Source organism: Neoarius graeffei, chromosome 1 (genome assembly GCF_027579695.1).
Source record: "Neoarius graeffei isolate fNeoGra1 chromosome 1, fNeoGra1.pri, whole genome shotgun sequence".
NCBI lineage: Eukaryota > Metazoa > Chordata > Actinopteri > Siluriformes > Ariidae > Neoarius > Neoarius graeffei.
The window spans coordinates 26,848,050-26,876,001 of NC_083569.1; the positions used below are offsets into that span (position 1 = coordinate 26,848,050).

Sequence of the window (27,952 nt, forward strand, 5' to 3'; positions counted from 1 at the left end):
AAGTGTTTGCTTTTCACCAGCCAAGGTATGGACACATTTGCTGAACAAATCTTACACAGTGACTCTCCAGTTCTCTGTTTGTGGACAAATATACACCTGTCGCTTGTTGCCAACGAAAGGAAAACACGCAGGAGCCCGTGTTGTTCACCGCTTCATGGGTCGAACGTACGCAGGGGCAAACTGATGTCATTCAACCCTGCAAACAACTACTTACGTCGCTCGTGGAAAGCGGAAGGAACAGTCCTCAGTCATCTCCTTGGCCCGTCCAAACAAGGCATTTGATTTCTTCCCGTGATGTTGTTGCAGCGCTTTTCAGTGCTGATCCTCGTCACACTCGACCACCAGCTCATCTCTACGACGCCAAGGCCGTGCCCCTATCCTCGTGACAGTCGCTTAAGCGTGATCTGTGTTCTTCTTGAGGCCCAGGCAAGAGCTAACACGCGCGTGGTTTCTGTGCTGTAGCGGCGGCCACGTTCGCTTAACACGAGAACGGTCCCCGATTCGAAACCGGGCGGAATTGGTGCTCGTTTTCTTGAACTTGGCGGCGAACAAATGTCGAGCTGCGATCTCTGCTCCGTCCGTGCCTTTCGGAACAGTCCCAAACCGAGACGCTGAAAAAGCTTCGCGTGTTTTCTGCTGTGCAGTGGTCTCCCCTTTCACCTGACAAGCGAATAGACGCTCCTGAGAAACCTGGCAGAGCCATGCTTTGCCTTTTGAGCTCTGCTTCCCTTAACGTCCAGTTATCGCCTTGCCAAAATCAGGTACCCTCGAAACAGCCAGAAAGACAGACCCTTAACGTGACCGGATTGCTTTCTGTAGCTTAGTGGTTGTCATGTTCTCCTAGGTGCAGACGACCGTCGGGACAAAACCTCGTTTGCACGGTTTCCCTGCCTCTCTGGTTTTCCATCAAGGTCCGTGACGGCTGCTTTAAAAACAAAATCGGGCACGATCTACATTTCTGTTGACTGTGGAAGCATGGACATTGCAATTCGTCACGGGGAGGTGGTGTTCTCAAATGCCACTTCGTTGCTCGTTTACGGAGTGAGGTCAGGTCAACAGGGCTGCACACGGCATCAGAACGCTGCAAGGTGGCATTGACTCTGGAATGCTTCATCATGTCTCAACGAGTATTTGCCGGCCAACATTCAGACACATTTGCTTATTGACTCTCAAACCGTGACTGTGCAGTCCTCTGTTTGTGGAAAACATGCAAAGAAGCAGCTTGCCGCCAACGAAAGACAAGCACGCAGGCGCCCGTGTCCTTGAAGCACGCCCAGGTTTGCGCAAACCGATGCCATTCGACTGCATGCAACGCGAGCGGAAAGCAGAAGGAGCGGCCCTCAGTCACCTCCTTGGCAAGGCAGTGACGAGCAACCGATCCGTCGCTGCCGTTTCCTCCCGGGTGCCTGGCCACACTCTCTGCCTTTCATCAGAGAAACGAAGCGTTAAAGGGTGTGCGTTGGCCAGGAATCGAACCCAGGTCAACTGCTTGGAAGGCAGCTATGCTAGCCACTATACCACCAACACTGCGTGCCTGGCCTGGGGACAGATGCCTAAGTGCCATTGCTTCTGAACTTGAGGCCCAAGCAACAGCTGATCGGTCCAAGCGCTGAGGTTTCTGTAGTGTAGTGGTTATCACGTTCGTCTCACACACGAAAGGTCCCCGGTTCGAAACCGGGCAGAAACAGCGGTGGGTGGGTTTGTTTATTTATTTATTTTTTTTTTTTTTGAGTGACTGCTGAGCTGTGATCTCTGCTCTGACCGTGCCAACTACGGAAGTGTTTGCTTTTCACCAGCCAAGGTATGGACACATTTGCTGAACAAATCTTACACAGTGACTCTCCAGTTCTCTGTTTGTGGACAAATATACACCTGTCGCTTGTTGCCAACGAAAGGAAAACACGCAGGAGCCCGTGTTGTTCACCGCTTCATGGGTCGAACGTACGCAGGGGCAAACTGATGTCATTCAACCCTGCAAACAACTACTTACGTCGCTCGTGGAAAGCGGAAGGAACAGTCCTCAGTCATCTCCTTGGCCCGTCCAAACAAGGCATTTGATTTCTTCCCGTGATGTTGTTGCAGCGCTTTTCAGTGCTGATCCTCGTCACACTCGACCACCAGCTCATCTCTACGACGCCAAGGCCGTGCCCCTATCCTCGTGACAGTCGCTTAAGCGTGATCTGTGTTCTTCTTGAGGCCCAGGCAAGAGCTAACACGCGCGTGGTTTCTGTGCTGTAGCGGCGGCCACGTTCGCTTAACACGAGAACGGTCCCCGATTCAAAACCGGGTGGAATTGGTGCTCGTTTTCTTGAACTTGGCGGCGAACAAATGTCGAGCTGCGATCTCTGCTCCGTCCGTGCCTTTCGGAACAGTCCCAAACCGAGACGCTGAAAAAGCTTCGCGTGTTTTCTGCTGTGCAGTGGTCTCCCCTTTCACCTGACAAGCGAATAGACGCTCCTGAGAAACCTGGCAGAGCCATGCTTTGCCTTTTGAGCTCTGCTTCCCTTAACGTCCAGTTATCGCCTTGCCAAAATCAGGTACCCTCGAAACAGCCAGAAAGACAGACCCTTAACGTGACCGGATTGCTTTCTGTAGCTTAGTGGTTGTCATGTTCTCCTAGGTGCAGACGACCGTCGGGACAAAACCTCGTTTGCACGGTTTCCCTGCCTCTCTGGTTTTCCATCAAGGTCCGTGACGGCTGCTTTAAAAACAAAATCGGGCACGATCTACATTTCTGTTGACTGTGGAAGCATGGACATTGCAATTCGTCACGGGGAGGTGGTGTTCTCAAATGCCACTTCGTTGCTCGTTTACGGAGTGAGGTCAGGTCAACAGGGCTGCACACGGCATCAGAACGCTGCAAAGTGGCATTGACTCTGGAATGCTTCATCATGTCTCAACGAGTATTTGCCGGCCAACATTCAGACACATTTGCTTATTGACTCTCAAACCGTGACTGTGCAGTCCTCTGTTTGTGGAAAACATGCAAAGAAGCAGCTTGCCGCCAACGAAAGACAAGCACGCAGGCGCCCGTGTCCTTGAAGCACGCCCAGGTTTGCGCAAACCGATGCCATTCGACTGCATGCAACGCGAGCGGAAAGCAGAAGGAGCGGCCCTCAGTCACCTCCTTGGCAAGGCAGTGACGAGCAACCGATCCGTTGCTGCCGTTTCCTCCCGGGTGCCTGGCCACGCTCTCTGCCTTTCATCAGAGAAACGAAGCGTTAAAGGGTGTGCGTTGGCCAGGAATCGAACCCGGGTCAACTGCTTGGAAGGCAGCTATGCTAGCCACTATACCACCAACGCTGCGTGCCTGGCCTGGGGACAGATGCCTAAGTGCCATTGCTTCTGAACTTGAGGCCCAGGCAACAGCTGATCGGTCTAAGCACTGAGGTTTCTGTAGTGTAGTGGTTATCACGTTCGTCTCACACACGAAAGGTCCCCGGTTTGAAACCGGGCAGAAACAGCGGTGGGTGGGTTTGTTTATTTATTTTTTGAATATGCCGATCCAGTAGTGGTAGTGCACATGCATTCAGCTTCAACACACTGGAATGGACAGTCTGTGTCGAATGTATACAGTGCCATAGAATGCTGATTTTTCAGCATCTTTTAAGGTCAATTATAGCAGGAGTGAGAGTATTGCAGAACACAGAAAATAACCACAGTAAGAAGTGGACTCATCAGGAATTGAGCATAAACCATCACCAAACACAAACAGCAAAATCCCCAGTGTTGAATTCAGTGGCGTAGCCAGGATTTTTTTCATGGGGTGGCCAAAGGGGGGCCAAGGATATACAGGGGGTGGCCATGCTGTGACTAAATAAAGCTGAGGTGAGGGGGTCCGGGGGTCCTTCCCTGGGAAATTTTGAATTAGCTAGATTTGAGTTCCTGTATTCTGATGTATCTGGTGGCATATCTGGTGCCTAACTCATGAACAAAACCCATGTGAGCCAAGAGGTCAGAAATTAATGTATTCATTTATTTTTGTAACATAAAGCATCTGCAAAACAAAGAAACCATCCAACTTGTTTACTCTAGTTAAGCATCAGGATTTTAACGATCACTACTAAAATGCAGAAGTAAAAACTAAAAGATCACCTGCCCCAGGCACCTGGGAAGTAGTAAGGATATTAGTCAGGCTTGAATAAAGAGTGCTTTGCTCAGGAAAAGGAAAATACTTGTATACTTAACTCATACATACAACATATGTAAACACTTACAACACGTTGTGATATTGTCCATTGTAAGTACTGTACAAACTAAATGTGTTGAGTTACAAAATGTGTTTGTGTGTGTGTGCGCGTGCGTGTGTGTGAGTGAGTGAGTGAAAGTGTTACACTGATGTAACACATGACATAGATGAGGTGTAGTGCATGAGTGGTGTGTGTGTGTGTGAGAGAGACAGGGGGGAAAGTATGTGCACTGCATGTAGATATAGATGAGCTCTGTGTGTGTGAAGATATGTTACATGTAAATACAAAAATGAAGTGCATAAGTTGTGTGTGTGTGTGTGTGAGAGAGTGTATGTTCAGAGTGCATGAGTGTTGTGTGTGTTATACGTGAATATAGAAATGTAGTGCATGAGTGGTGTGTGTTGAGAGTGCACGAGTGTTGTGTATACCAGTGAGTGTGTTACATGTAAATATAGAAATGTAGTGCATCATGCATGAGTGGTATGTGTGTGTAAGAGAGGGTGTGTGTTGAGAGTGCATGAGTTGTATCTTATAGTGAGTGAGAGAAAGACTTAGGCCCAATCCCAATTCTAATTTCTACCCCTACCCCTTCCCCTCCACCTTCCCCTTGGCCCTTCCCCTTGAAACTGAGCTACAAGGGATAGGGCTTGAAATTCAACCCTTACGTATTGGGATAGCCCTTCAACGATCGCATACGTCATCGCGTACCTCCGTCAGCGTTAAACGCGACGCGTCATTGGCTGCGACCAGCCGCTACAGTCAGAGCCAGAGGCAGAAATCTCTGCTGGCAGGGTGTGATTTGTTAACTAACACCACTGAAGGGGATATCTTTGGCGCTTCGTGCACCACATCCGACAGAATGAGGTGTCAGAACACTCATGTAAACAATAAAAGCGAGAATAACAGAACAAAACATACGCAGTAAAGCAACCGAAAACAATACTCACTCCCAAAGCTTTTTAGCAGCAGCTTGGATTTCAGAAATCGCTGCTCATTCTCAGCTCGAAAGCGAATCAAGCGGCGTTTTTCCTCTGGATAACAACTTAAAACACGTAAATAATGGAGAAAATACATTTATGACAATCCTTCGCCGCGGGAACCGCCATCTTTCTGAAATCCGCATGAAATCTCGCTGAAATCCGCATGGCATTGTGGGAAATCACTCAAACCCCTTCGTTCGGAGTCTGCTCCAGGAAAATCTCCGTTTGGAGGGGTACAGAAGCCCTATGCCTTCCCCTACCCCTCCGCGTTAACTGGGATTGGGATGCCCCTACCCCTTCACGTGAACGCGCAAAATGGAGGGGAAGGGCCAAGGGGTTGGTCCAAGGGGTGAAATGGGATTCGGCCATAGTGTGTGTTAAGAGAGTGAAGTGTGTGTTCATATATGAGTGTGAGAGAGAGAGAGTGTTAAGACAGTGCATGAGTGTTACATTTAAATATAAAAATTTAGTGCATGAGTTGTGTGTCTGTGTTGAGAGTGTATGAATGTTACATGTAAATATAGAAATGTAGTGCACAAATTGTGTGTGTGTGAGAGATAGACAGTGTGTTAAGAGAGTGCATAAGTGTTGTGTATGAGTGAGTGTGTTACATGTAAATATAGAAATGTGGCGCATGAGAGGGGTAGGGGGACAGTGTGTGTTGAGAGAATGCATGAGTGTTGTGTATGTATGAGTGTGACAATTATTAATCAATGTGTACTCCCACCAGTAACACACAACATCTCACACACATTAATATAAACAATCACACAACTTCTCTATATCTACTGTGTATCTAGTATCTATCTATGTGTGCCCACAGCACAAATCCCACTGTAGCCGGATATCTATAAAGACACATATTTATCTATACGGTTGCATTTACATGTAAACGAAGGTTTCAGTCACTGAAAACAGATACTTTCGAAAACCCCAGGCAAAGTGGAGATTTCTGGAAACTCAGGAGATTTCTGGAAACTCTGAATTGTCTGAGGACAGAATTGTAACTGTATATATACAAAGTGAGAACTTGAAGAAAGTATGAGATGAATAACTTACCTCCCAAATTAATCGCACATTCACGTAGTTTGTAGGTTGTTGTGTTGTAGGACTAGAGCATGACTATCTGATACCACCTGCTGCTTGAACACGCGAAACGTTTATGTGCTACGGTAATATGCATCCCCGCAGAAACCAAATAGGCGGAACAAAAATCCAGCGGGCAGAACTAACATTTCGTGGGACATACTGGTTTTATAAATTTTATTGTCCGGCCCTGGGGTGGCCAGGGCGGGGCCAAGGCGTGCCCTGGGGTGGCCACGGCCCCTCCTGCCCCCCCCCCCCCCCCCCCCCCCCAGTGTGTGTGTGTGTATATATAAGGAAGCTCGATAATCAATTTATATTGACTAAAGTAGAGGGGTGGGATTAAATAAGTTTTTACTTCAGCCCACTCCTTTTCGGACATGTAAACTCAAAACTGCTTAGTGCGTCCTTGTTTGCAGGCACATGCACACATAGGGCTTTAGGGGTGCTTGAGCCCCTGCCCTTTTTGCCTCTAATTAAATGTTGCCCTTTTAAAATAATAATAATAATAATAATAATAAATAATAATACAGTCCTGTTAGAAGTTTAAAACAACGGCGGTACAAAAACTCCACGGCAATCTACCAATGTTCTTGTAATCCGGGGTGGTTGTGTGCGCTGTAATCCGGGGTGGCTGTGTGCGCTGTAATCCGGGGTGGCTGTGTGCGCTGTAATCCGGGGTGGCTGTGTGCGCTGTAATCCGGGGTGGCTGTGTGCGCTGTAACCCGGGGTGGCTGTGTGCGCTGTAATCCGAGGTGGTTGTGTGCTCTGTAATCCGGGGTGGCTGTGTGCGCTGTAATCCGGGGTGGCTGTGTGCGCTGTAATGCGGGGTGGCTGTGTGCGCTGTAATCCGGGGTGGCTGTGTGCGCTGTAATGCGGGGTGGTTGTGTGCGCTGTAATCCGGGGTGGCTGTGTGCGCTGTAATCCGGGGTGGCTGTGTGCGCTGTAATCCGGGGTGGCTGTGTGCGTTGAGCTGCCGCTTCTCTGTCCATTGCTGCTCCGCTCGCGTGCGGCCAGAGAGAGGGCGTGCACGGACTGAGTGAGAGGGAAGAAGCCGCTACACGCGCTGCCACAATGATAACAGAGGAGGCGGACAGTGAGGCAGCTGGAACATGTGAGCTGTGGTCTAACAGTTAGCCCTTTCAAACTGTATGGACATGACATCTGGGCGTTTGTAGGGTAGGGTGACCACCTGCTCATAAACCCAAGGGGGGAAAAGGGGTATGTTTTTGAGGGACAATGTGGGACGGCGCCGCGCCGGCCGCTGGAAGACTCACAGATAGTGGTTTACCCATTTCTAGCACATACTACCTTACATGGTATATCAATAATACCCTATTCTGCTGTTATTGGTGATGTATGGTCATGAACAGGCCACCAAATGTGTTTTTTTTTTAAATAAACATTAATAATATTTTGACCATTCAATGACTTAACAGACACACTTCCACTTATGATTTAATGAAGCTACTCAATTTTATTTATTTTCCATTACAATTTATTCACTTTAAATCTCATCTCATCTCATCTCATTATTTCTAGCCGCTTTATCCTGTTCTACAGGGTCGCAGGCAAGCTGGAGCCTATCCCAGCTGACTACGGGCGAAAGGCGGGGTACACCCTGGACAAGTCGCCAGCTCATCACAGGGCTGACACATAGACACAGACAACCATTCACACTCACATTCACACCTACGGTCAATTTAGAGTCACCAGTTAACCTAACCTGCATGTCTTTGGACTGTGGGGGAAACCAGAGCACCCGGAGGAAACCCACGCAGACACGGGGAGAACATGCAAACTCCGCACAGAAAGGCCCTTGCCAGCCCCGGGGCTCGAACCCAGGACCTTCTTGCTGTGAGGCGACAGCGCTAACCACTACACCACCGTGCTGCCCACTCACTTTAAATCAATCATAATATAATATTGAGTCTGAGGCTTTGCAGTGCATCAGTACAGCAGGAATAGTGACAAGTCTCCATTTAGTTTTCAGTGGATTAAGAGGAATTGTAGTGGCTCAGCACCACAGAAACAGTAGAAAAAAAGTCTCTTAACTCACAACCACAGCAAAAACTCTTCTGTGTTTGGGGACACCTTTAGGCCTTTGGGGACACCTTTAGGACTCACCAGCATCTGCATACATGTCAACCTTTGGTCAATCAAACCTGTATAACCAACCTCCAAAATCCGTATTTCCCTTATAAAATCCGTATAAGATGCAAATTAAAATAATTTACCTAAAATTTGAATGATAATTAACAATGATATATCCCAGTTACTTTTTATTCAATATTAACAACAATAAACCTTCAGAATGAATACAAAGCTCCAATGTTCGACAAAAACACAAAGTGCCACTCTAATGTTCTGAATTGTACTCCATGACAGCTTTTTTGGCACTCTGCACCAATACTCACTAGGCTGCATGTCACAGCAAGTGTCTGTGTTGATCTTGCCGGAGTACCCATTCAGAATCTTTTCAGTCGCTAGTGAAAGTCGCTCAGATGGAAATACGCATTTCAAACAAAATACTTCCTGGTTGGCGGGATTCTTGCAATGCGGTGTGCGCATGATCAAAAGTGGAACGAAGTCTCGCTACCACAAGATAACGCGCGATTTCATAAGACTCTTTACTGGCTGTTTGTGCTTTCTGTGGCGTACAGTATGTTTGTAAATGTTATGCGCTCTTTTATCATCGTGGGAATTTATTATAGCTCTAAATAAATATTGAAGTTTTTTTAAAGAATCTGTATAACTTTATTTGTACGCCCGTATACTACGTTTATTGAATCAAATCCGTATAAAATACGGACATTCCGTATAGGTTGACATGTATGCATCTGAATGAAATAAGGAAGAGAGATAAGAGACAGAATTAAATTAATTTTTAATTTTTTTCACTGACCTTAGCTAGATAGCTAACGCAACACTGTTACATCCATTAATATTAATATAACTTTTAACTTTACCTTTGGTTGTTGTCTCTCGTTGCTCATTCAGTGGTCTTCTGAGGACTTTCAAGCAATCTTCGACGGAGGCAGGGGCAAGCACGTCCGTGACGATGGCTTCTGCCTTTGTCCGACCACATGCCATCATCTTCGCAATGTCGGAGTCCTGATACATCGTTGCAGCTAGCTTTGTGCCACAATCTCCTGCCCGATATGATATTGCGTGTTGGGCAGTGTGATACACACTCGTCACCTCTGCCGCAGTCACTTTGTCAGCTAGAGAGTCGTTTTTAGGTCGGAGGAAAGCATCCATAGATTTAGACGTTTCTTTCTGTTGCACACGTTTCTTGTGAGTCTCCGCGAGCCTGTGTCATTTCAGGGCTACTGACATTTGTGCGAGTAATTTAAGTCTCTGTAGTTTAATAATCTGCTTGTTAACTGACATGACCTGACCTGTTACTGTTCACAATCGATTGCCTCGGGCATGCTTCGGTGTACATGCAAGTATCATATACCGTCGGGAAGCTTACATTCTCCTCTTGTATATATAACTAGTCGTCGACCTCTTCCACAATGTGCTCAAATCAAATGTGGGTTATGTTTGACAAAAAAAACAAAAACAAAAGCTTGTGAAAAATGCAGGGCTTTGAACCGGTTCAAGGAATGAAAACAAAAACCGGGAACTTTTTCTATTTCACATGGAACAGAAATGAAACCAGAAACTTTATTATTTTTTATGTTCCGGAACAGAAACGCTTATTAAAAATAATGGTAACCGGTTAATACCGGTTTTTATTTCGTTCCTCAAAGTTTCTGTAGCCTACAAATAAAAGTCATTCTTCTCCTGCGCAAGTTTCTATGACCCGCTGGGGTTCACTTCCTGTGTGACGTTCGCTGACTGAATGGAGAGAGTGGGAAGGTGGACTGCTATCACATCTCCATGTGATAATAAGTGAATTACTGAGTGTCTGAGCAAAGAAGAGCCTGAACGTTGCAACCTCCCTATTGGCTGTTTGTAAAAATGTATCAGTTGTTGCTCTTCATCGCGGGCTCGAGAGACGAGACCTGACGAGTTAGTTCGTTGGTAGCAGAACAAAATGTCTGGACACAAATCGGGTTTTCAGAAAAGGAAAGAAAATAAACGGAGGGTCGAAAATACAAAAAAGGAGGCAGAAAATGCAAAACGAGTTTTAAGGTAGGACAAATGGTTACTAACTTTTTAAGGCAGCCCGCCGTGGCTTCAGGCTTCCAGTTGGTGTCATTGAATGGTTAGTTTTCTGAGGCAGCCCGCCGTGGCTGCCTGCAGGCTTATTTATTATAGCCCATTTAGTTAAAATAGTTTATATAAAATGTTTATAGTTATGTGATGGTTGTCCTGATTTAGACTGTTTTTTTTTTTGGGGGGGGGTTGTGCGATGTTGCACCCGGGTCCAGATTAGGGCAGAACCGGCCCTGGCTACATTTCAGGTGTAGTTTGTTTTATGTATGTATGTACTTGCATAGATGTGTACTTGGCCTTCCAATATGGCGCCTAACAAAATCTTGCGGCGCGGTGACGTCATGCGGTAGCCCTCTATAGGGCCTGACTAGCCTTTGGTAACACACTAAACGAATTATCTTTCATTTTTGGCACTTTTTCTGTTTGTGTAGATGGGAAGACATACTGAGAATCCAAATCGCCAACATTTGAAATAATAATTGTTTTGAATTATTTGTCTTATTTAATGAAGGTTGTAATAGAATAGCCTACATTTGGCTTAAGCTGGATGAGACAGAGACATAATTTTATAGCCATTTGTTAAACAGCTGACAGGGAACGTAATTAACCGTTCCGGGAACGAAATTTTTTTGTTCTAACCGGTTTGGGAACTTCTATTTAATGGTGGAACCCAAAACCGGAAACGTTAAAATTCCATTTCTGTTCGGAACGAACCAATAGGAAAAAAATTCTGGTTCAAAGCCCTGGAAAAATGTACTCAGAAGCCTATGCAAAGAAGAGAGGCTCTCTGATCTCCTTCTCCTCTCGATTGAAAAAGACATACCGATAAATCACAATGAGGTCATTAATATCTACAGGGACATGGCCCCCAGAAGGTTACTGCTTTAAGGCCCCTGGAATGTTAGGCTTCTACCTTATGAGAAAAAGGACTGATTTTTTTTATCATTTTGTCCATTAGGCTATTTACTTATTTGTTCAAAGTTCAGGTTTCACTGTTCAATGTTAAATCTTTAACAATAAAAAAGCCTAATAATGCACCAGTGTTTTATTGCTTTGCATGTCTTCCAAGCCTATGATAATGTGAGTGACAATTTTGCTGACACAAAAGAAATGGCAATTGCATATCACTTTCACCAACACAGGACACATAGCTAAGTACTTACCTTCCTCTTAGTACGTTAATTTTAATTCTACAGTTCCATATTTTGGAAAGGACCGGGGGTAAAAAATAATGCACTTGCTGCCCTTTTTCTGACTTTGAGCCCCTGCCCCTCTATAATCCTGTGCACGTCCCTGCTTGTTTGTATTTTTGTCTTGTTTTCTTTTGTTTTGATATATTATTATTACCTATATTATTTAAGGTTTATTTTCTAATTTAGTGGCTTTTTACGTGTTCTTGTTGCAAATGCTGTTTTGTTTTCCTTGTTATCTGCTTATTTATTCATTGTTTGTTTACATGTTTGAAATAAACCATCGTTATCATCATCACTGCAACCGCACTTGCTAATTGACACGGTAGCCAAAAGTGCGGGCTATTTTCGCGGCCACGCCCCCAGAGTGAATATTCATGAGCGAATTGGGCGTGGTGTTTCGCCCAGTGGAAACCTACAGTAACCCTTTGTGTGCCGCGCACGGGGCGGGATTTTTTTTTCTTCAGTCAGAAATCTTGGTAGGGATACGCCCACACCGCCCACACCCAATTCTACACCTGTATTGTTGAGCATGGAGAAAACCAGAAAATAGGGAAAAAGTTAGGGCAGGCAAAATAAAGATTTTTTTTCTTTCTTTTTTAAAATACGGTAACCATTCCTAAATCTAGTATAATACCACATGAGCGTATAGAACAAAAGAACCAAATTCCTATTTTAATTATCTACTGTAAAAAAAAAAAAACATTTAACTTCACTTAAAGAGTGTCAAATAAGAATTAAAAAATCCTTTTTTTGAGCAAAGGCATTATTCCTGAAAATACTACAATATCAGGTTGATAGGAGCAAACCCCCATTCCAGCTCCCTGTTCTAAAAAAAATAATCTGCTTGATATAACATTTTCATTTACAGAACATATCAGATATTAAATTGATAAGAATAGATACCACACTTGACCTTAACCAAAAGGCCGAAAAGCAATAACTTACGTTGAACTCGTTAACATTTCTCTCCCATACCGCCCACACCCAATTCTACACCTGTGTTGTTGAGCATGGAGAAAACCAAAAAATAGGGAAAAAAGTTAGGGCAGGCAAAATAATTTTTTTTTCTTTTTTTAAAATAAGGTAACCATTCCTAAATCTACTATAGTACCATATGAATGTATACAATAAAAGGAACAAATTCTTTTTATTCTCTACTCTAAAAAAACATTTATCAATTTCATTTAAAGATTGTGTTAAATAAGAGAAAAAAAGCTTTCTCAAGAACAAAGACAGATGTACTATAACATTAGATTGGTATATGAAAAGAGCAAACTCCAATCCCAGCTCCTTACTCTAAAAAAAAACAAACCTGCTGGATATAACACTCTCGTTTAAAGAACAAATCAAATATTAAATTGATTAGAATAGATACTACACTTGACCCTAGCCAAAATGCAGCAAAATGATAATTTACTGCAGCTAATGGCTTTAAATATACCACTTCCACATATTAAAATCCAGAAAGGTAAACACAGCTAGACTCCGCCCCCAACAGCTTGATCCTTTTGAAGAGAGACATCATCTTTTGGGGCGTGTGGGGGATGCTTTAATGCAAAACGATCAATAGTTCTAACATTTGTTGACTAAAAATGTTCAGCTCTGCCAGAGCAAAGCCTGCAAAAATATACTGAACTCATTAACATTTCTCTCCACGGAAATCTTTAGTAAAAGGCGAAAGATTTATGCGTCAATGAAGAGAAACCTGAGCTGCACTTAACACTGGATCAGGTTAGTGACACTGGATTGGAGGTGCCTTTACAGCTTTATTAGCCATTGCACGCAGGCAGAGAAATGTCTGACCAACGAGCTTTTTTGAAAGAAAGATCGATCGATAGATAGATAGATAAGCAAGCGGGGTGGGTGGTGTTGAATTTTGAAAAGGAACAGTTGAGTGCTGAGTGATCTGTCCAATATCACGGATGTAGGCCTATAAATTAAATATGAAAACAACAGCTGGAGTTTGATTATTGACAGGAACGCTGTTGACCCCAGCAGTAAGTGCTTTCCATACCACATTTTTTATTGATAAATGAAGGTTATGGCGTCATCCTCGTTAGTATAGTGGACAGTATCTCCGCCTATCACGCGGAAGACCGGGGTTCGATTCCCCGACGGGGAGGCTTTAAAAATTTATTAAAGGCGTCATGCAGTGGCGATAAAAGTCGCATTATTCTGCACCACAATGCTTTCGAGATTCGAAATAAATTGACCGTTGATTTTTCAAAAGCTTCCCGCGGTTGTAATCGGTCTTTATTTGATCATGCCCATCACTTGAAATTTTCCGCGTTCGCAGCGCCCCCTCTCGGTCAATGGAACAGCTGCGTGACGTCATACCAGTAACCACTCGGTGCAGTTGCAATGACGGACACACCAGAAAATAGGAGCGATGCTGAGGAAATTAGCTTTGATTTTACCGATACAGAAGAAGAAAATGGCCCACAAGTAGAGATTTTGACAGCTGAATGTCCTGGTGGTATCCAGCCTTACAGATTTGAACCTGAGCGCTCATCTTCAGAAGAAAATGAGGACAGTTCTGAGGACGACAGAAACGAAGATGAGAATGAAGACCGGCGACTTGAAGACTTGTTTTGGTTGGTTTCTCTGACTAAATCACTACTTGTGTGTATTTTTAAAGACCATTTTCACTTGAATTAGAATGCTGTGTGATTAATCTATGATTATGTGTAATACTGATCGCTGTAGGGGTGAAAGTATAGCTAGAAAGATTGAATTCTAGCAACTTGACAGCTTGCGATCTCGCGAAATGCAGTGGGCCTTCTGATACAGTAGACCCCTTGATATTTCAGTTTTCATCATTTTCCTTTTATTGCGGTTGATTTTAACTTGATATTCAGTATGTTATAGGCTGGGAGTATTGAGCTTTGTATTGTATTGTTTAGTAAACGTACAATCGTCAGTAATAAGTGATAATTATTAGTTAAAGGCAGCTCTGTGGCATAAATCTTTCAATTAATCTTCTGTCATCCATTTGCTAAAATTATGTGCCACATGTGTTATCAAGACAACACTTCATGTGACAAAGAAAGATATGACAAATACATAAATGTATGAAAATCATTTTGTACAATTAATGATTGATACATAAACACTTAAAACATGTGTGTGGCAGCGGGGGCGTGGTCAAGCGCCGGTCTGTGACAGGAGGGCGGAGCCAGGGAAGGTGAGTGGCAGAATCATTACACCTGACGGTAATTAACCTGTGTTTTCCCAGTAACCGCGCCCTATTTAAGGAGGCAGAGCAGAGAAGAGCTCATCCCGGGACAAGAACGCAGTGTGTGGTTCGCTATCAGATTAAAACTGGCGGTTATACTGAAAAGTCTGGCAATAAAAAGCCTATTTACATCTGAAGCGTTGTCCTGCCGTCCTCTGTGCTCCACCCACACTTCAGAGAGCTCTACAGTGGTGCCAAAACCCGGGATAAGGTGGAGCACCAACCTCGCAGCCCCATGGAATCCTCCCTGTTCGCGGACCTGGTCCACGCCCTCGCCACGGCTCAGCAAAGCCAGCACCAGGCGCTCGTCACGCTCCGAAAAGAGCAAGAGCGGCGCTTCGAAGCCCTGGTGCTGGCCCAGCAGGAAGATCGCGAGGCGTTCCGGCATCTTCTCGCGTCGACAGGGTCCACCAGCACCCCGGGCCCGTTCTCTCACCGTGACCAAGATGGGCCCGCAGGACGACCCCGAGGCGTTTCTCACATTGTTCGAGCAGGTCGCCGAAGCCTCGGGGTGGCCGATGGAGCGGCGCGCCTCCTCCCCCTCCTGGTGGGAGAGGTGCAGCTGGCCGCGCTATAACTCCCCGCCGGCCTACGCGGACCTTCGCCGGGCCGTCCTCCAGCGCGTGGGGCGCACGCCAGAACAACAGCGCCAGCGCTTCCGCGTGCTGGAGGACGGCCCGGCGAAGGTCCGTGTAGGCCGGCGGGGAGTTATAGCGCGGCTAGCTGCGCCTCTCCCGTCAGGCGGGGGAGGAGGCGCGCCGCTCCATCGGCCACCCCGAGGCTTCGGCGACCTGCTCGAACAATGTGAGAAATGCCTCGGGGTCGTCCTGCGGGCCCATCTTGGTCACGGTGAGGGGAGACGGGCCCGGGGTGCTGGTGGACCCCGCCGACGCGAGGAGATGCCGGAACGCCTCGCGATCTTCCTGCTGGGCCAGTACCAGGGCTTCGAAGCGCCGCTCTTGCTCTTTTCGGAGCGTGACGAGCGCCTGGTGCTGGCTTTGCTGAGCCGTGGCGAGGGCGTGGACCAGGTCCGCGAACAGGGAGGATTCTATGGGGCTGCGAGGTTGGTGCTCCACCTTATCCCGGGTTTTGGCACCACTGTAGAGCTCTCTGAAATGTGGGTGGAGCACAGAGGACGGCAGGACAACGCTTCAGATGCAAATAGGCTTTTTATTGCCAGACTTTTCAGTATAACCGCCAGTTTTAATCTGATAGCGAAACACACACACTGCGTTCTTGTCCCGGGATGAGCTCTGCCTCCTTAAATAGGGCGCGGTTACTGGGAAAACACACAAAACACAGGTTAATTACCGTCAGGTGTAATGATTCTGCCACTCACCTTCCCTGGCTCCGCCCTCCTGTCACAGACCGGCGCTTGACCACGCCCCCGCTGCCACAATGTGTTTTTAAAAAAATAATTTTTTTCTGTCAATACCTAGCCATGACCTTGAAATCAGATCCATTGATAACAACAGTCACAAATAGTGTTCAGTGTTCGTTGTTAGAGCCAAACACAATACACCGATTAGGCATTTTGTATCACAGAATATTAGTACATCATTTCATAGTGTTTTGAGTGTTCAAAACTATCCACAAACTGAATAAATCCACAAAATCCGCAATGTAAACAACTCTGGTAAACGCACGCTATAGAGAAAACATGGGGACAGGCCAGCATCACCCAAGGGAGGTTACTGGTATGATGTCACACATAAATTGACCTAGTTAATGGCTGGCTGCCTAAATTTGGCTGTGCGCGTCAACTTTAAATGCTTGTAGCGGGCGCATCGTGACACTGAGATCGCGGGAAACCGAGGGGCTTGAATAACCCACCAAACCCGACATTTTGACACATGATATAGCCTGATTGCTGAAATTACCGCACGACGCCTTTAACTTGTGCAGCAGGGGGGTGGAGTGGTTCACACTGTCGCCTCACAGCAAGAAGGTTCTGGGTTTGAGCCCAGCGGCTGGTGGGGGCCTTTCTGTGTGGAGTTTGTGTGTTCTCCCTGTGTCAGCTCTGGTTAACCCCACAGTTCAAAGACATGTAGTTTGGTTAACATTGGTAGTTGTTAACATGTAGTTTGGGGTGGTGTTGGGCTGAAGTGCCCTTGAGCATATGTATATAAAATGTGTGTGTATGAATAACCACATCTTGTGTCAATTAAATCTTATTAATAGTAACAGATCTAGATAAATCCAGTAACTATAGACCATACTTTAATATGCCTAAAGTCAATGTTAATGTCAATTATGACTATTATGAATTGCCAATGGTAGACCCTCTGATGATGTTCTTCTAATAATATTCTATTTCTAAGTCTAGTAAAAGTCAGACAAAAAAAAAAAGTTTTCTGTGTTTTTAGCTTTTAGGTAAATATCAGAAAATTGAGTTAGCTAATTTAATGGATGCCCGCTAACCTATCTTTGCACATGGAGCGTTAGCAAACCTCCCTCGTGATAGTGAGAACTGGCAGCCTGGATTTTTCCATTGGTTCGCGCGCTTGACCCCCAATCCAATGTTGCTTTGGTTGGCCAAAGTTATGAGGTTGCTGTGGGGTACTAAGACTAGACGAAATAACAAAATTAAATGATTCAGACATCCCTAGTCTCCCAGACGCTCTGTGAGTCTCCCCAGGAGCATGTAGACAGAGACAGGAAAGGCAGGAGAAACTTGAGCTAAGTCTTATTTGGAAAGTTGTAAATGAAATTGTAATGACTGACTATTGCTGATATGTGGTTTGATGTTGTGACATGTAAGTAAGTTTAGCAAACAATTGATTTGACTGATGTAGATTTATGGTGTGAAATGTAAAGAACTGTTGTTAATATGTGAATTGATGGTGTGAGATGTAAACAAGTAATGCAAATAATAGTGTAGATTGATGAGATGTAAATAACTATTGCTAATATGTGAATTGGTGATGTATATTGTGAATAAGTTTTACAAATTACAGTGTAGATTGATGGTGAAACATAGGCTTAATAAGTTACCAATATGTGCATTGATGTGAGATATAAATAAGTAGGCCATAAGCTGATAAAATATGTATTAAACTGATGGTGCGATAAATAAAAATGTTTTGAGAGATATTGACCATTGTGAGTGAAGAAGCGCTCCCCCTCCTTACAAAAGCCAATTTAACCACTGTCCGAACCAATGGATTTTTGACCAAAATGCTCTGAACGGATCAAACTTTGGTGCGCGAACCAGAACGGAACCCGTTCCCTGTTGGTGGAAAAGGGCTACGTGTCAGTCGGTGCAAAGTCTTGTCGGGTCCATATCTTGTCTGACCAGTAGAGGGAGCGCAATGAAATCACCACCAGTGTCTTGTGCTGACTTGGAAGAGGAGGGGCTAAAAATTATGCAAAACCCTGCTCGGACACTTTGCCTGCCCTCACGGAGTGGCCTACACCCTTGCAGGGTTACATCTCAGCCAGGCAAAGAAGCTCATACTTACCTGGCAGGAGTAACACCATGATCAAGAAGGTGGTTTGTCCAAAGTGAGGCCCAACCATTGTACTCAGGTTGTGCTGACCTTTGTGAATTTCTCGAATGTAGGAATCTCAACTGCATAATTTTTGGTAGTAGGGGACTGCGTTCGCGCTCTCCCCTTTTGCCTAATTTTGTTGCAATCAAAAATAGAACTGTTTGTCTTTCTGAAGTTTTTCTTTTCTTTGTGTTCAGATGTTTTATATCAAGAGCTACTAACTGCTTTAAATCTTTGAGGAGCTAGAAGGGTTATGGTCTTAAGGGTAACATGTGGAAAAAATCTCTGTTTCTGTGTATTGCTGCGTTTCTGAGCACTAAGAAACAGGTTTTGTTCAGGCTTCTTTTATCCTTAGCACCCAGCTAGGGTTTCTATGAGTTTTGAGCAGAAAATGGTTGTTGAGGATGCACCGTGGACGGAGAGAATTTCACCGGGGTCATGCAGACCTTTGCGAATTCCTCAAATGCGGGAATATCGACTGCATAATTTCTGAAAGTGGGGGAATGCGTTCCTGCTCTCTCCTCTTTCCCATAACCCTGACAGAGTCAAAAATAGAGCTGGTGGCTTTTCTATCTATCTATCTATCTCCTTCTTTCCCCTCCCCTGATGTTGTGCGCTGGAGTGCAAGTTGCACGATGTGTTTGAAGTCTTATGAAGACAAGTGGGCTCAGGGACCAAAGTGCAACATGTGGAGAAAATGTAGCTGGCTCTGCATGTTGCTGTTATTTTCGCTCTGCTTGCACGGCTTTCCGACCACCAGGGAACGTGTTCTTGAATGGGTTTAGGTCAGGCTTCTGGGAACCTTGGCACGAGCAAGGGTCTTGATCAGGGGCGTCACTAGGAATTAAGCTTTACTGGGGCACTGCACCCCCCCCAACACACACACAAAATGCCCCCCCGCACAATGCACCTTAACGTTCCTGTCCCCAACCTATGCAAAGTGGATAATTCTCATGCTCTTGTGGATGAAGTTATGTGAGGAATAGGTCAACGAGACGGAAAACACATCCCAGTCCCCAAAAAAATTATTGTTGGCATTTGGGCTTTTAATGCATGCTGATGCTAAACATGTCACCTCCACTCTCACAATTCACGAACTTAGCTGGTTAGTTATGACTGACTAGCACATAGCCTACAACCTTAATCTTACCTCTCTCACCCTCCTCCTCATCTGTCACTGTTTCCCTGCCCCGTCTCTGCTTCGTGAGAAGAATTGTCTGATATCCATCTGGAAAAGTAATTTAATATCGTTTAATTCGATGTAGTTTAATGGGTTTGTTAGAATATGGTTTGCTTAGTTTTGTTGCAAAAACTTCGCACTACCTTAACTCATCCAGAGCCCATTCTCTGACTCATCCAAAGAGTAGACTCATCTCTCTAGTAGGCTAAATGGACTCATGGCACGCCACACGCACGCTATGTTTACAGTGAGAATCTCCCAGACCAATCAGAAAATTAGTTAGAAAGAAGAGGCGATAGAAGTTTGAAACACACTCTGTCCTACAGCTTACAGTAGATAAATGATCTGCCAAAGAAACTAGTTTGTTACAAAAATCATTCAACATTTTCTTACTGGGGCACAGCTGATTTTTACTGGGGCATGTGCCCCAGTAAAAAAGGCCTAGTGATGCCCTTGGTCTCCATGAGTTTTCAACAGAAATCTGTTATCAAGAATGCGTCATCGACAGAAGGCATTGCATAGTGCACAGCAGAAGTAAACAGTAGTCCGGAGATGGTGGATCGCATTGCTTGCCCGCAAGCTTTGTTCTTTTATTTCTTCCCTGGTGGTCAGAAAGCCGTGCGAGCAGAACGAAAACACCAGCAACATGCGGAGCCAGCTACATTTTCTCCACACACTGCGCTTTGGTGCCTGAGCCTCCTTGTCTTCATAAGACTTGCAGACATAGCAGATATTTGCTTTCTTCCAAAATACGAGCACAGACCAACTAGTAATCATAAGAAGATGTAGAAACTTATCCTAAACTAAAAACACGCCCTCTGATGTCGTCACGGTTCGCACCAGGAAAAAAACAAAAAACAAAACTTCTATCCGGAAGGGGACCGACTTTTCAGGTTCCGAACCCAGAGATTAAATTGGGCGGAGCCCTCGGAGCTCACTTCCGCCTCCTTGCCTCCGCAGTACAGCCAGCAGGAGCTGAGCTCCCTCTGCTTCAGTGTTTATTATAATATAATACTTTAATTCATTTTCATCTATTCTAAAAACACCATCAATATGAGAGTTCATCAATAATGATTTAGACAACAAAAAATAAGCTAAAGTGAATTACACCCATCAATTAAAAAAAATACATTTTCATTGGAATTATCATTGAATGCGCTGTGAGAATGCGTGACATCACACAGCATCATCATACGTTTAATCTCATCTCATTATCTCTAGCCGCTTTATCCTGTTCTACAGGGTCGCAGGCAAGCTGGAGCCTATCCCAGCTGACTACTGGCGAAAGGTGGGGTACACCCTGGACAAGTCGCCAGGTCATCACAGGGCTGACACATAGACACAGACAACCATTCACACTCACATTCACACCTACGGTCAATTTAGAGTCACCAGTTAACCTAACCTGCATGTCTTTGGACTGTGGGGGAAACCGGAGCACCCGGAGGAAACCCACGCAGACACAGGGAAAACATGCAAACTCTGCACAGAAAGGCCCTCGCCGGCCACGGGGCTCAAACCCGGACCTTCTTGCTGTGAGGCGACAGCGCTAACCACTACACCACTGTGCCGTCCGTACGTTTACTATAAAATACTTTATATTTTATGAGGATTTGTGTTGTACAAAGTTGTAACTATCTGCTAAACATGATGCCTTAGCAAAGTAGACAGAGGTAAGTCATGGTTCTTTTGTTTATTTTGTCTTTAGTTGAGAAACTTTCTCAGGCAAAATATACTAGTGCAGCAGATGACATAAGTAGCGTTAGCTAACACTGACAGACAGGATGCTAGTCAAAATTCACGCATCCATTTGCTAAAGTTCAGATTTTTTTGTCTGTAGTTCTGTCATATTTTATCTTCATTTACTAAGTTGTAGCTGTTTTCTGTGTTTTTAGCTTTTAGGTAAATATCAGAAAATTGATTTAATTTAATGGATGCCTTAAATGGTCGACCTGAACTGCTGGCGACATGGATTTCTCTTGGCTGCATCGTTCTGAAAGTGCTTGTTTCATGAAAGGTGCATCAGAAAATACCTGGTTTTCTGTGTGTGATGTGCTCAAATACACTGTAAAGTTGGCAGATAAATAAAAAAATGCTTCTTTGCATCTGAATTCTGTTCCAAAAATTACTAAAAGCCTGTCCGCCATTATTAGATCGCAGCGACTGACGGGTAGGCAGATTTCACTCGGCTGCATCGTTCTTAAAGTGCTAATCTAATGAAAGTTACGTCAGAAAACCCCCAGTTTTCTGTGTGTGCTGTGCTCAATTACACTGTAAAGTTGGCGAATAAATAAAAAACTGTTTCGAAAAATGCTTTTTTGCATCTGAAACCTGTTCCAAAAATCACAAAAAGCTTGCCCGCCATTATTAGATCGCAGCGATTTACAGCTTGGTGGCGCTGTATGCTTGACGTTATTTGCATCAGGACCTTCTTTTGTTTCCACACAGACTCTATAATATTCTCCTCAGTGGTGTGAATTCTTGATACCGATTCTTTTGAAAAAGACACGAAAGCTCTTCAAATTCATCCTCAATCTTTGTTTTTTTGTTTGAGGATGATTTGGAGCCGATAGCTGAGCAAGCAGACTCAAAAGAGAACCCATCCTCATCTGAGTCACACCAGATAGTGAGATTATAAAGAAGTTCCCTTCTATAACTTTGTGCCACATTGTCAAAATTTGCAACAGACCCCTTGCACTGATCTCACTTACATTAGCAACCGTTACTGCCATTATCCCGGGGGACAAGCGAACTTTGTTTACATACTGAAGGCAAGCAATATTGAAGATGTCAGATGTCTGCAGTTTGAGGGAAGCTACCACTAGAAAAGCTTTACTACCGGATTGCTTGGATAATCTAAGTCAGAGAGAAGCAAAGGATAGATACAGGCAGAAGTTAGCTTATTTATGGTTATGATGTGTGCAAAATTGCTCGAAATTATTGGCATGATGATGTCCATTTTTGGCCTAGGTTTACCTGCATGGATGTTGGAATGTACCTTCTCACTGCATTTTCTTTGTTTTAATAATTAAAAAAAAAAAAAAACATCGTTTACTGAAAGAGAAGGGCAGGGAGGATTAAGAATCCATTAGCTGTGGTTTGTTTACACCCGATACTAAAACTGGTAGCGTCCAGCAAAAGTAAGACTCAGAGACAGTTTCACTAACTCTTTATAGGCTCCAGTGAGAATTGAACTGACAACCCCTGGTTTACTAAACCAGTGCTCTCACCACTGAGCTATGGAGCCTTAACTCTTTCACAGTTGCTGAAGATTGGAGCAACAGCAGAACCTTGAAGACCCTGCGCTGATCCCCAAAACAGCCCCCAGAAACTGCTGTAAAGTCACTCACAGCTTTAGTTCCTAGCTGCAGTTAGCTTCTGTTTACTATTTGCCTCGCAAAAAATGGACACTCATTTTAAATAATGCAGTGCGTCAGTCGTAGAGTGGGCTGTGCATTCTGGCTACTTTCTCATCTGAGTGAACAAAAACACTGGACAGGCCAAGACCTCAAGAGACAAACCATAAGCACCATGAGTGACCTCGCTGATCTCCAGGCTCTTCATGTGGGGCCATCCTCAGTAGCAGCCAGTGGTTTTCAGGTGATGAGAACTGCAACCCAAAAAAAATCAACCAGTATTTTTGGTTCTTTTTTGATCGGCTGCCCAAATGAATTTTGGCGCGGGATATAGAAATGGGTTCTGTCCGGCGGGCTGTCCGGCCGGTCACATTTTCATTTCCGGGCCATATCTTTAAAACTACTAAAGATATCTTCATGAAACTTTGTATACACATCAAGCAACATGTGAACTGCTGCCTTTTGCTATTTTGGATTTTTGAAAAAAGTATTTTTCAAAATTTTACATAAATATATTTTGACTTAGTTTCTCAGAGCAATGTTCGTTTCCGGAGCATATATCCAAAACTATTCATGATCCAGATTTGAAACTTGGTATGCATGTTAACAAGGTGATGTTATGGGTTCCTAATTTTTTGACATATCAATGTTTAGGGTGGCACAGTGTTGTAGTGGTTATCACTGTCTCCTCACAGCAAGAAGGTCCTGGGTTTGAGCCCAGCGGCTGACAGGGGCCTTTCTGTGTGGAGTTTGCATGATCTCCCTGTGTCTGTGTGAGCTTCCTCCGGGTGCTCTAGTTTCCCCCACAGTTCAAAGATGTGGTTAGGTATATAGGAGCCATGGACTGAGGTGCCCCTCAGCAAGGCACCTTACCCCCAACTGCTCCCTGGGCGCTGTAGCATAGCTGCCACTGCTGTGGGTATGTGTGTGTGTGCTCATTGCTCACTTGTGTGTGTTCACTGCTTCAGATGGGTTAAATGCAGAGGAGAAATTTCACTGTGTGATTCAGTCGGTGCTTGAGTGTATGTGAAACAAATAAAGGCTTCTTCTTCTTAAATCTACTTGGCTAGATAACGCATGTTCAGTACTGACACAGATACTAGTAAACAATCCTGTTGCCATAGCAGTGTGATTCTTGCCATCTAAAAAGATCTCTTTTCTCCATGAATAAAAACAAAAGCATGTCACATAAAATTATCAATGATCCGGTTTATTTTACACCCAAATGCTTGACACGTGGTATCTTTAGGGTTGTTAACAACAATTTAGAAGCAATGTGTCCAAGAGCTCCACTAGCCCCGGTAAATCATGTTTGGAGCACTGATCTCTACATAAAAATCTGGAAAGCTCAGAGGCTCATCAGAGTGACACCATCTGACAGCCATCTTACCACTCACATCGTTGAGCAGAATGGTTATTTAGGCTACTGGAAGCTACACAAAACTGGTCAAGTTATTGATGTAGTTGGTGAGAAAAATTACAAGAAAAATGCCTGCATGTGCAGCAGTGAACTGTACAAACTGTCAAGTCAAAGGTTGTGGACAGACATTTCACCTGTGAGTATTGATAGTGTGTGATCATTTTTATGTGTGTGTGCAGTGCCATTTGCGTGAACCCACCTACAGCATTTTATGATGGTTTGCAAGAGCAAAATAACAGAAAATCTGTCTTATCGTTTTGTCTGTTTTTGTTGAAAATCTGACAGTGATATCTGGGATGAACACTGTAACTGTGTCAGATTTTTGATGGAAATGTCCCAGACTAGATCAAAGCCAAAGTCTAGACATGTTTGATATTGAATGTGAGAACTCAAGCTCAACGGCTCAAACTCAAAAAGAAGAATGAACTGAGTAAATTAGCCTCAGTAGCCTAAATGAAAGAAGGACCATAGCCTTAGGCAGAAATGGCAATGAGGGATGCAAATAAAAAGAGATGTTCTTGTTCTAGTTTGGTCAGCAGTTATTTTCATTTACCTCAGGCTAAGCACAAATGACAATGTCGATCATCTACACACGTCACACCTACTTGCACAAATTGACAAAATGGGCATGATTGTCTGTTTTAACATGATTTTAGTTTAAATTGAGTCCAAGTATATTGATAAGTACGCTTAAATCAGGGTTGGTCATATTTCCCGGTCAATGGCTTATTTCCCGGATGGCGTCCAATATATGATTTCCTGTACAAAGAAAAACTGAAATAATCTCTGTAAAAATAATTATAGTAGTAAAAGAGCTGCTCAGAAAAAATGATCAGAGACTGAACTGGAAAAGAAAGAAAAAAAACAACAACAGTGAAGGGGAGTGCTATAAAGATATGTAAGGAATGTGGGTAAAGTTGAGAAAATTAGAAGTGGTAATGAAAGGAAAAAAGTCAGGAGATACTTTTCTTGGGGCAAATTTGATCGGACATGACAGTTTAACACAAGTCAAATGATCACACACTATTGATGTGAGTGGTAAGATGGCAGCCAGATGACTTCACTCATCTCAATAGCAGGGAATTGAGGTATTTCACCCACGTGACCAAGTCACGTGACGCAGCCATTTTGGATGGCACACTTAAGTCCTTCAGTGCAAGCCGGTATGAGATGGTGGAGACCTTTGCACATTTTAACAAGAAAGTAAGCTGTGATTCGTGTTAAATTGGATCTGTCTTTTATCACAAACACTGTACCCAGCCTTGGTATGGAGCCCTGTTTATTTATTTCTGTGTCCCGTTTCTTTCTAGCCTCTGTTATTGCGTTTTATGTCTGATGTCTGCTACATGCAACCCTAGACAAATTAACACTGCCTTGTTTCACTGCTGAGATGGGTTAACAAACACTGACCCATTTACTTTTTGCTATATATTTTATCAAAATTGCATTAACTGATAAACTAACCTGAAATGAAATGATCACTGCAAAGTCTGGAGTACTCTGTTGGCTCCCAATCCTGTCTCTTCGCAGCTGCAATCCATTTGGCCCTCTTGTCTGGGTCAGTAGGAAACCGGTAGTGATGTGTCGGTCGCGAACGATCCGGTTCAAAGAGCCGGCTCTTTGAAGTGAACGACGGGAGCCGGCTCTTCGGTGGGAGCCGAGTTGGGGAGCCGAATTAGTTTTTTGTCCTTAGGTGCCTCAGAGAGAGAGAGACTTTCACAAAAGTTGCTGTCCGATTGCGTCTTTGTGTTGTCTATTACCATTCAAAGGAAAAAAGTAGCATGGTGTACGCCTACTTTTTTTGGTTGGGGGGGGGTTGATGTCATTCACAGCTGCGAAAATACGAAAATTGGTGTAATGCTTAAAGTTGTGGAGCGCAGGGGAGAGGAGTCTGTGAGGCACCTGAGGAGGGGAAAATCAGCTGTGTATTTTATACTGGTAATATAACACAGTTTTGCATTATGTTTGTGAGAAAATAATTTATTAATTGGTAAGTAAGTTTTATTTCTATAGCTAGACCATTGTTACACTGCTATACTTTACAAAGCTTTACAATGGCTACAAAAACTAAAAAAAAAATGGAAAACATCCTATTGATAAAATATAAATAATAATGTAATTAATTAACTAGTTAATTGCAGCAATTAAATCAAAAATAAAATCTCAGGAGCCGTTTGGGAGCCGAAAGAGCCGGCTCCTTATAGTAAGAAGAGCCAAAAGAGCTGTGCCAACTACGGAAGTGTTTGCTTTTCACCAGCCAAGGTATGGACACATTTGCTGAACAAATCTTACACAGTGACTCTCCAGTTCTCTGTTTGTGGACAAATATACACCTGTCGCTTGTTGCCAACGAAAGGAAAACACGCAGGAGCCCGTGTTGTTCACCGCTTCATGGGTCGAACGTAGGCAGGGGCAAACTGATGTCATTCAACCCTGCAAACAACTACTTACGTCGCTCGTGGAAAGCGGAAGGAACAGTCTTCAGTCATCTCCTTGGCCCGTCCAAACAAGGCATTTGATTTCTTCCCGTGATGTTGTTGCAGCGCTTTTCAGTGCTGATCCTCATCACACTCGACCACCAGCTCATCTCTACGACGCCAAGGCTGTGCCCCTATCCTCGTGACAGTCGCTTAAGCGTGATCTGTGTTCTTCTTGAGGCCCAGGCAAGAGCTAACACATGCGTGGTTTCTGTGCTGTAGCGGCTGCCACGTTCGCTTAACACGAGAACGGTCCCCGATTCGAAACCGGGCGGAATCGGTGCTCGTTTTCTTGAACTTGGTGGCGAACAAATGTCGAGCTGCGATCTCTGCTCCGTCCGTGCCTTTTGGAACAGTCCCAAACCGAGATGCTGAAAAAGCTTTGCGTCTTTTCTGCTGTGCAATGGTTTCCCCTTGCACCTGACAAGCGAATAGACGCTCCTGAGAAACCAGGCAGAGCCACGCTTTGCCTTTTGAGCTCTGCTTCCCTTAATGCCCAGTTATCGCCTTGCTAAAATCAGGTACCCTCGAAACAGCCAGAAAGACAGACCCTTAACGTGACCGGATTGCTTTCTGTGGATTAGTGGTTGTCATGTTCTCCTACGTGCAGACGACCATCGGGACAAAACCTCGTTTGAACGGTTTCCCTGCCTCTCTGGTTTTCCGTCAAGGTCCGTGACGGCTGCTTTAAAAACAAAATCGGGCATTATCTGCCTGTCTGTTGACTGTGGAAGCACAGACATTGCAATTCGTCACGGGCAGGTGGTGTTCTCAAATACCACTTGGTTGCTCGTTTACGGAGTGAGGTCAGGTCAACAGGGCTGCACACGGCATCAGAACGCTGCAAATTGGCATTGACTCTGGAATGCTTCATCCTGTCTCAACGAGTATTTGCCGGCCAACATTCAGACACGTTTGCTTATTAACTCTCAAACCGTGACTGTGCAGTTCTCCGTTTGTGGAAGACAGGCAAAGTAGCTTGCCGCCAACGAAAGACAAACACGCAGGTGCCCGCGTCCTTCAAACACGCCCAGGTTTGCGCAAACCGACGCTGTTCGACTACATGCAACGCGAGCGGAAAGCAGAAGGATCAGCCCTCGGTCACCTCCTCGGCAAGGCAGTGACGAGCAACTGATCCGTTCCTGCTGTTTCCTCCCAAGCGCCTCGCCATGCTCTCTAC

At 44.5% G+C, this 27,952-nt stretch overlaps 8 non-coding genes and 1 pseudogene across 8 annotated transcripts; 4 read left to right on the forward strand and 5 right to left on the reverse strand.

The window, feature by feature from the left end:
* The first annotated feature begins 1,614 nt into the window (after positions 1-1,614).
* Positions 1,615-1,687, forward strand: trnav-cac (transfer RNA valine (anticodon CAC)). Its single transcript has one exon. It is a non-coding gene; the product is annotated as a tRNA-Val (tRNA).
* Positions 1,688-3,231: 1,544 nt separating this feature from the next.
* trnag-ucc (transfer RNA glycine (anticodon UCC)) lies at positions 3,232-3,303 on the reverse strand. Its single transcript has one exon. It is a non-coding gene; the product is annotated as a tRNA-Gly (tRNA).
* An 87-nt stretch (positions 3,304-3,390) lies between these two features.
* trnav-cac (transfer RNA valine (anticodon CAC)) lies at positions 3,391-3,463 on the forward strand. The gene has a single exon. It is a non-coding gene; the product is annotated as a tRNA-Val (tRNA).
* An 8,908-nt stretch (positions 3,464-12,371) lies between these two features.
* LOC132898138 (U2 spliceosomal RNA) lies at positions 12,372-12,551 on the reverse strand (annotated as a pseudogene).
* Positions 12,552-12,823: 272 nt separating this feature from the next.
* Positions 12,824-13,023, reverse strand: LOC132898527 (U2 spliceosomal RNA). Its single transcript, XR_009656547.1, has one exon. It is a non-coding gene; the product is annotated as a U2 spliceosomal RNA (small nuclear RNA).
* A 188-nt stretch (positions 13,024-13,211) lies between these two features.
* On the reverse strand, positions 13,212-13,326 carry LOC132899171 (U5 spliceosomal RNA). The gene has a single exon (XR_009656655.1). It is a non-coding gene; the product is annotated as a U5 spliceosomal RNA (small nuclear RNA).
* Positions 13,327-13,663: 337 nt separating this feature from the next.
* On the forward strand, positions 13,664-13,735 carry trnad-auc (transfer RNA aspartic acid (anticodon AUC)). Its single transcript has one exon. It is a non-coding gene; the product is annotated as a tRNA-Asp (tRNA).
* Positions 13,736-18,301: 4,566 nt separating this feature from the next.
* Positions 18,302-18,465, forward strand: LOC132895543 (U1 spliceosomal RNA). Its single transcript, XR_009655766.1, has one exon. It is a non-coding gene; the product is annotated as a U1 spliceosomal RNA (small nuclear RNA).
* Positions 18,466-22,693: 4,228 nt separating this feature from the next.
* trnat-agu (transfer RNA threonine (anticodon AGU)) lies at positions 22,694-22,766 on the reverse strand. Its single transcript has one exon. It is a non-coding gene; the product is annotated as a tRNA-Thr (tRNA).
* Positions 22,767-27,952: the final 5,186 nt, after the last annotated feature.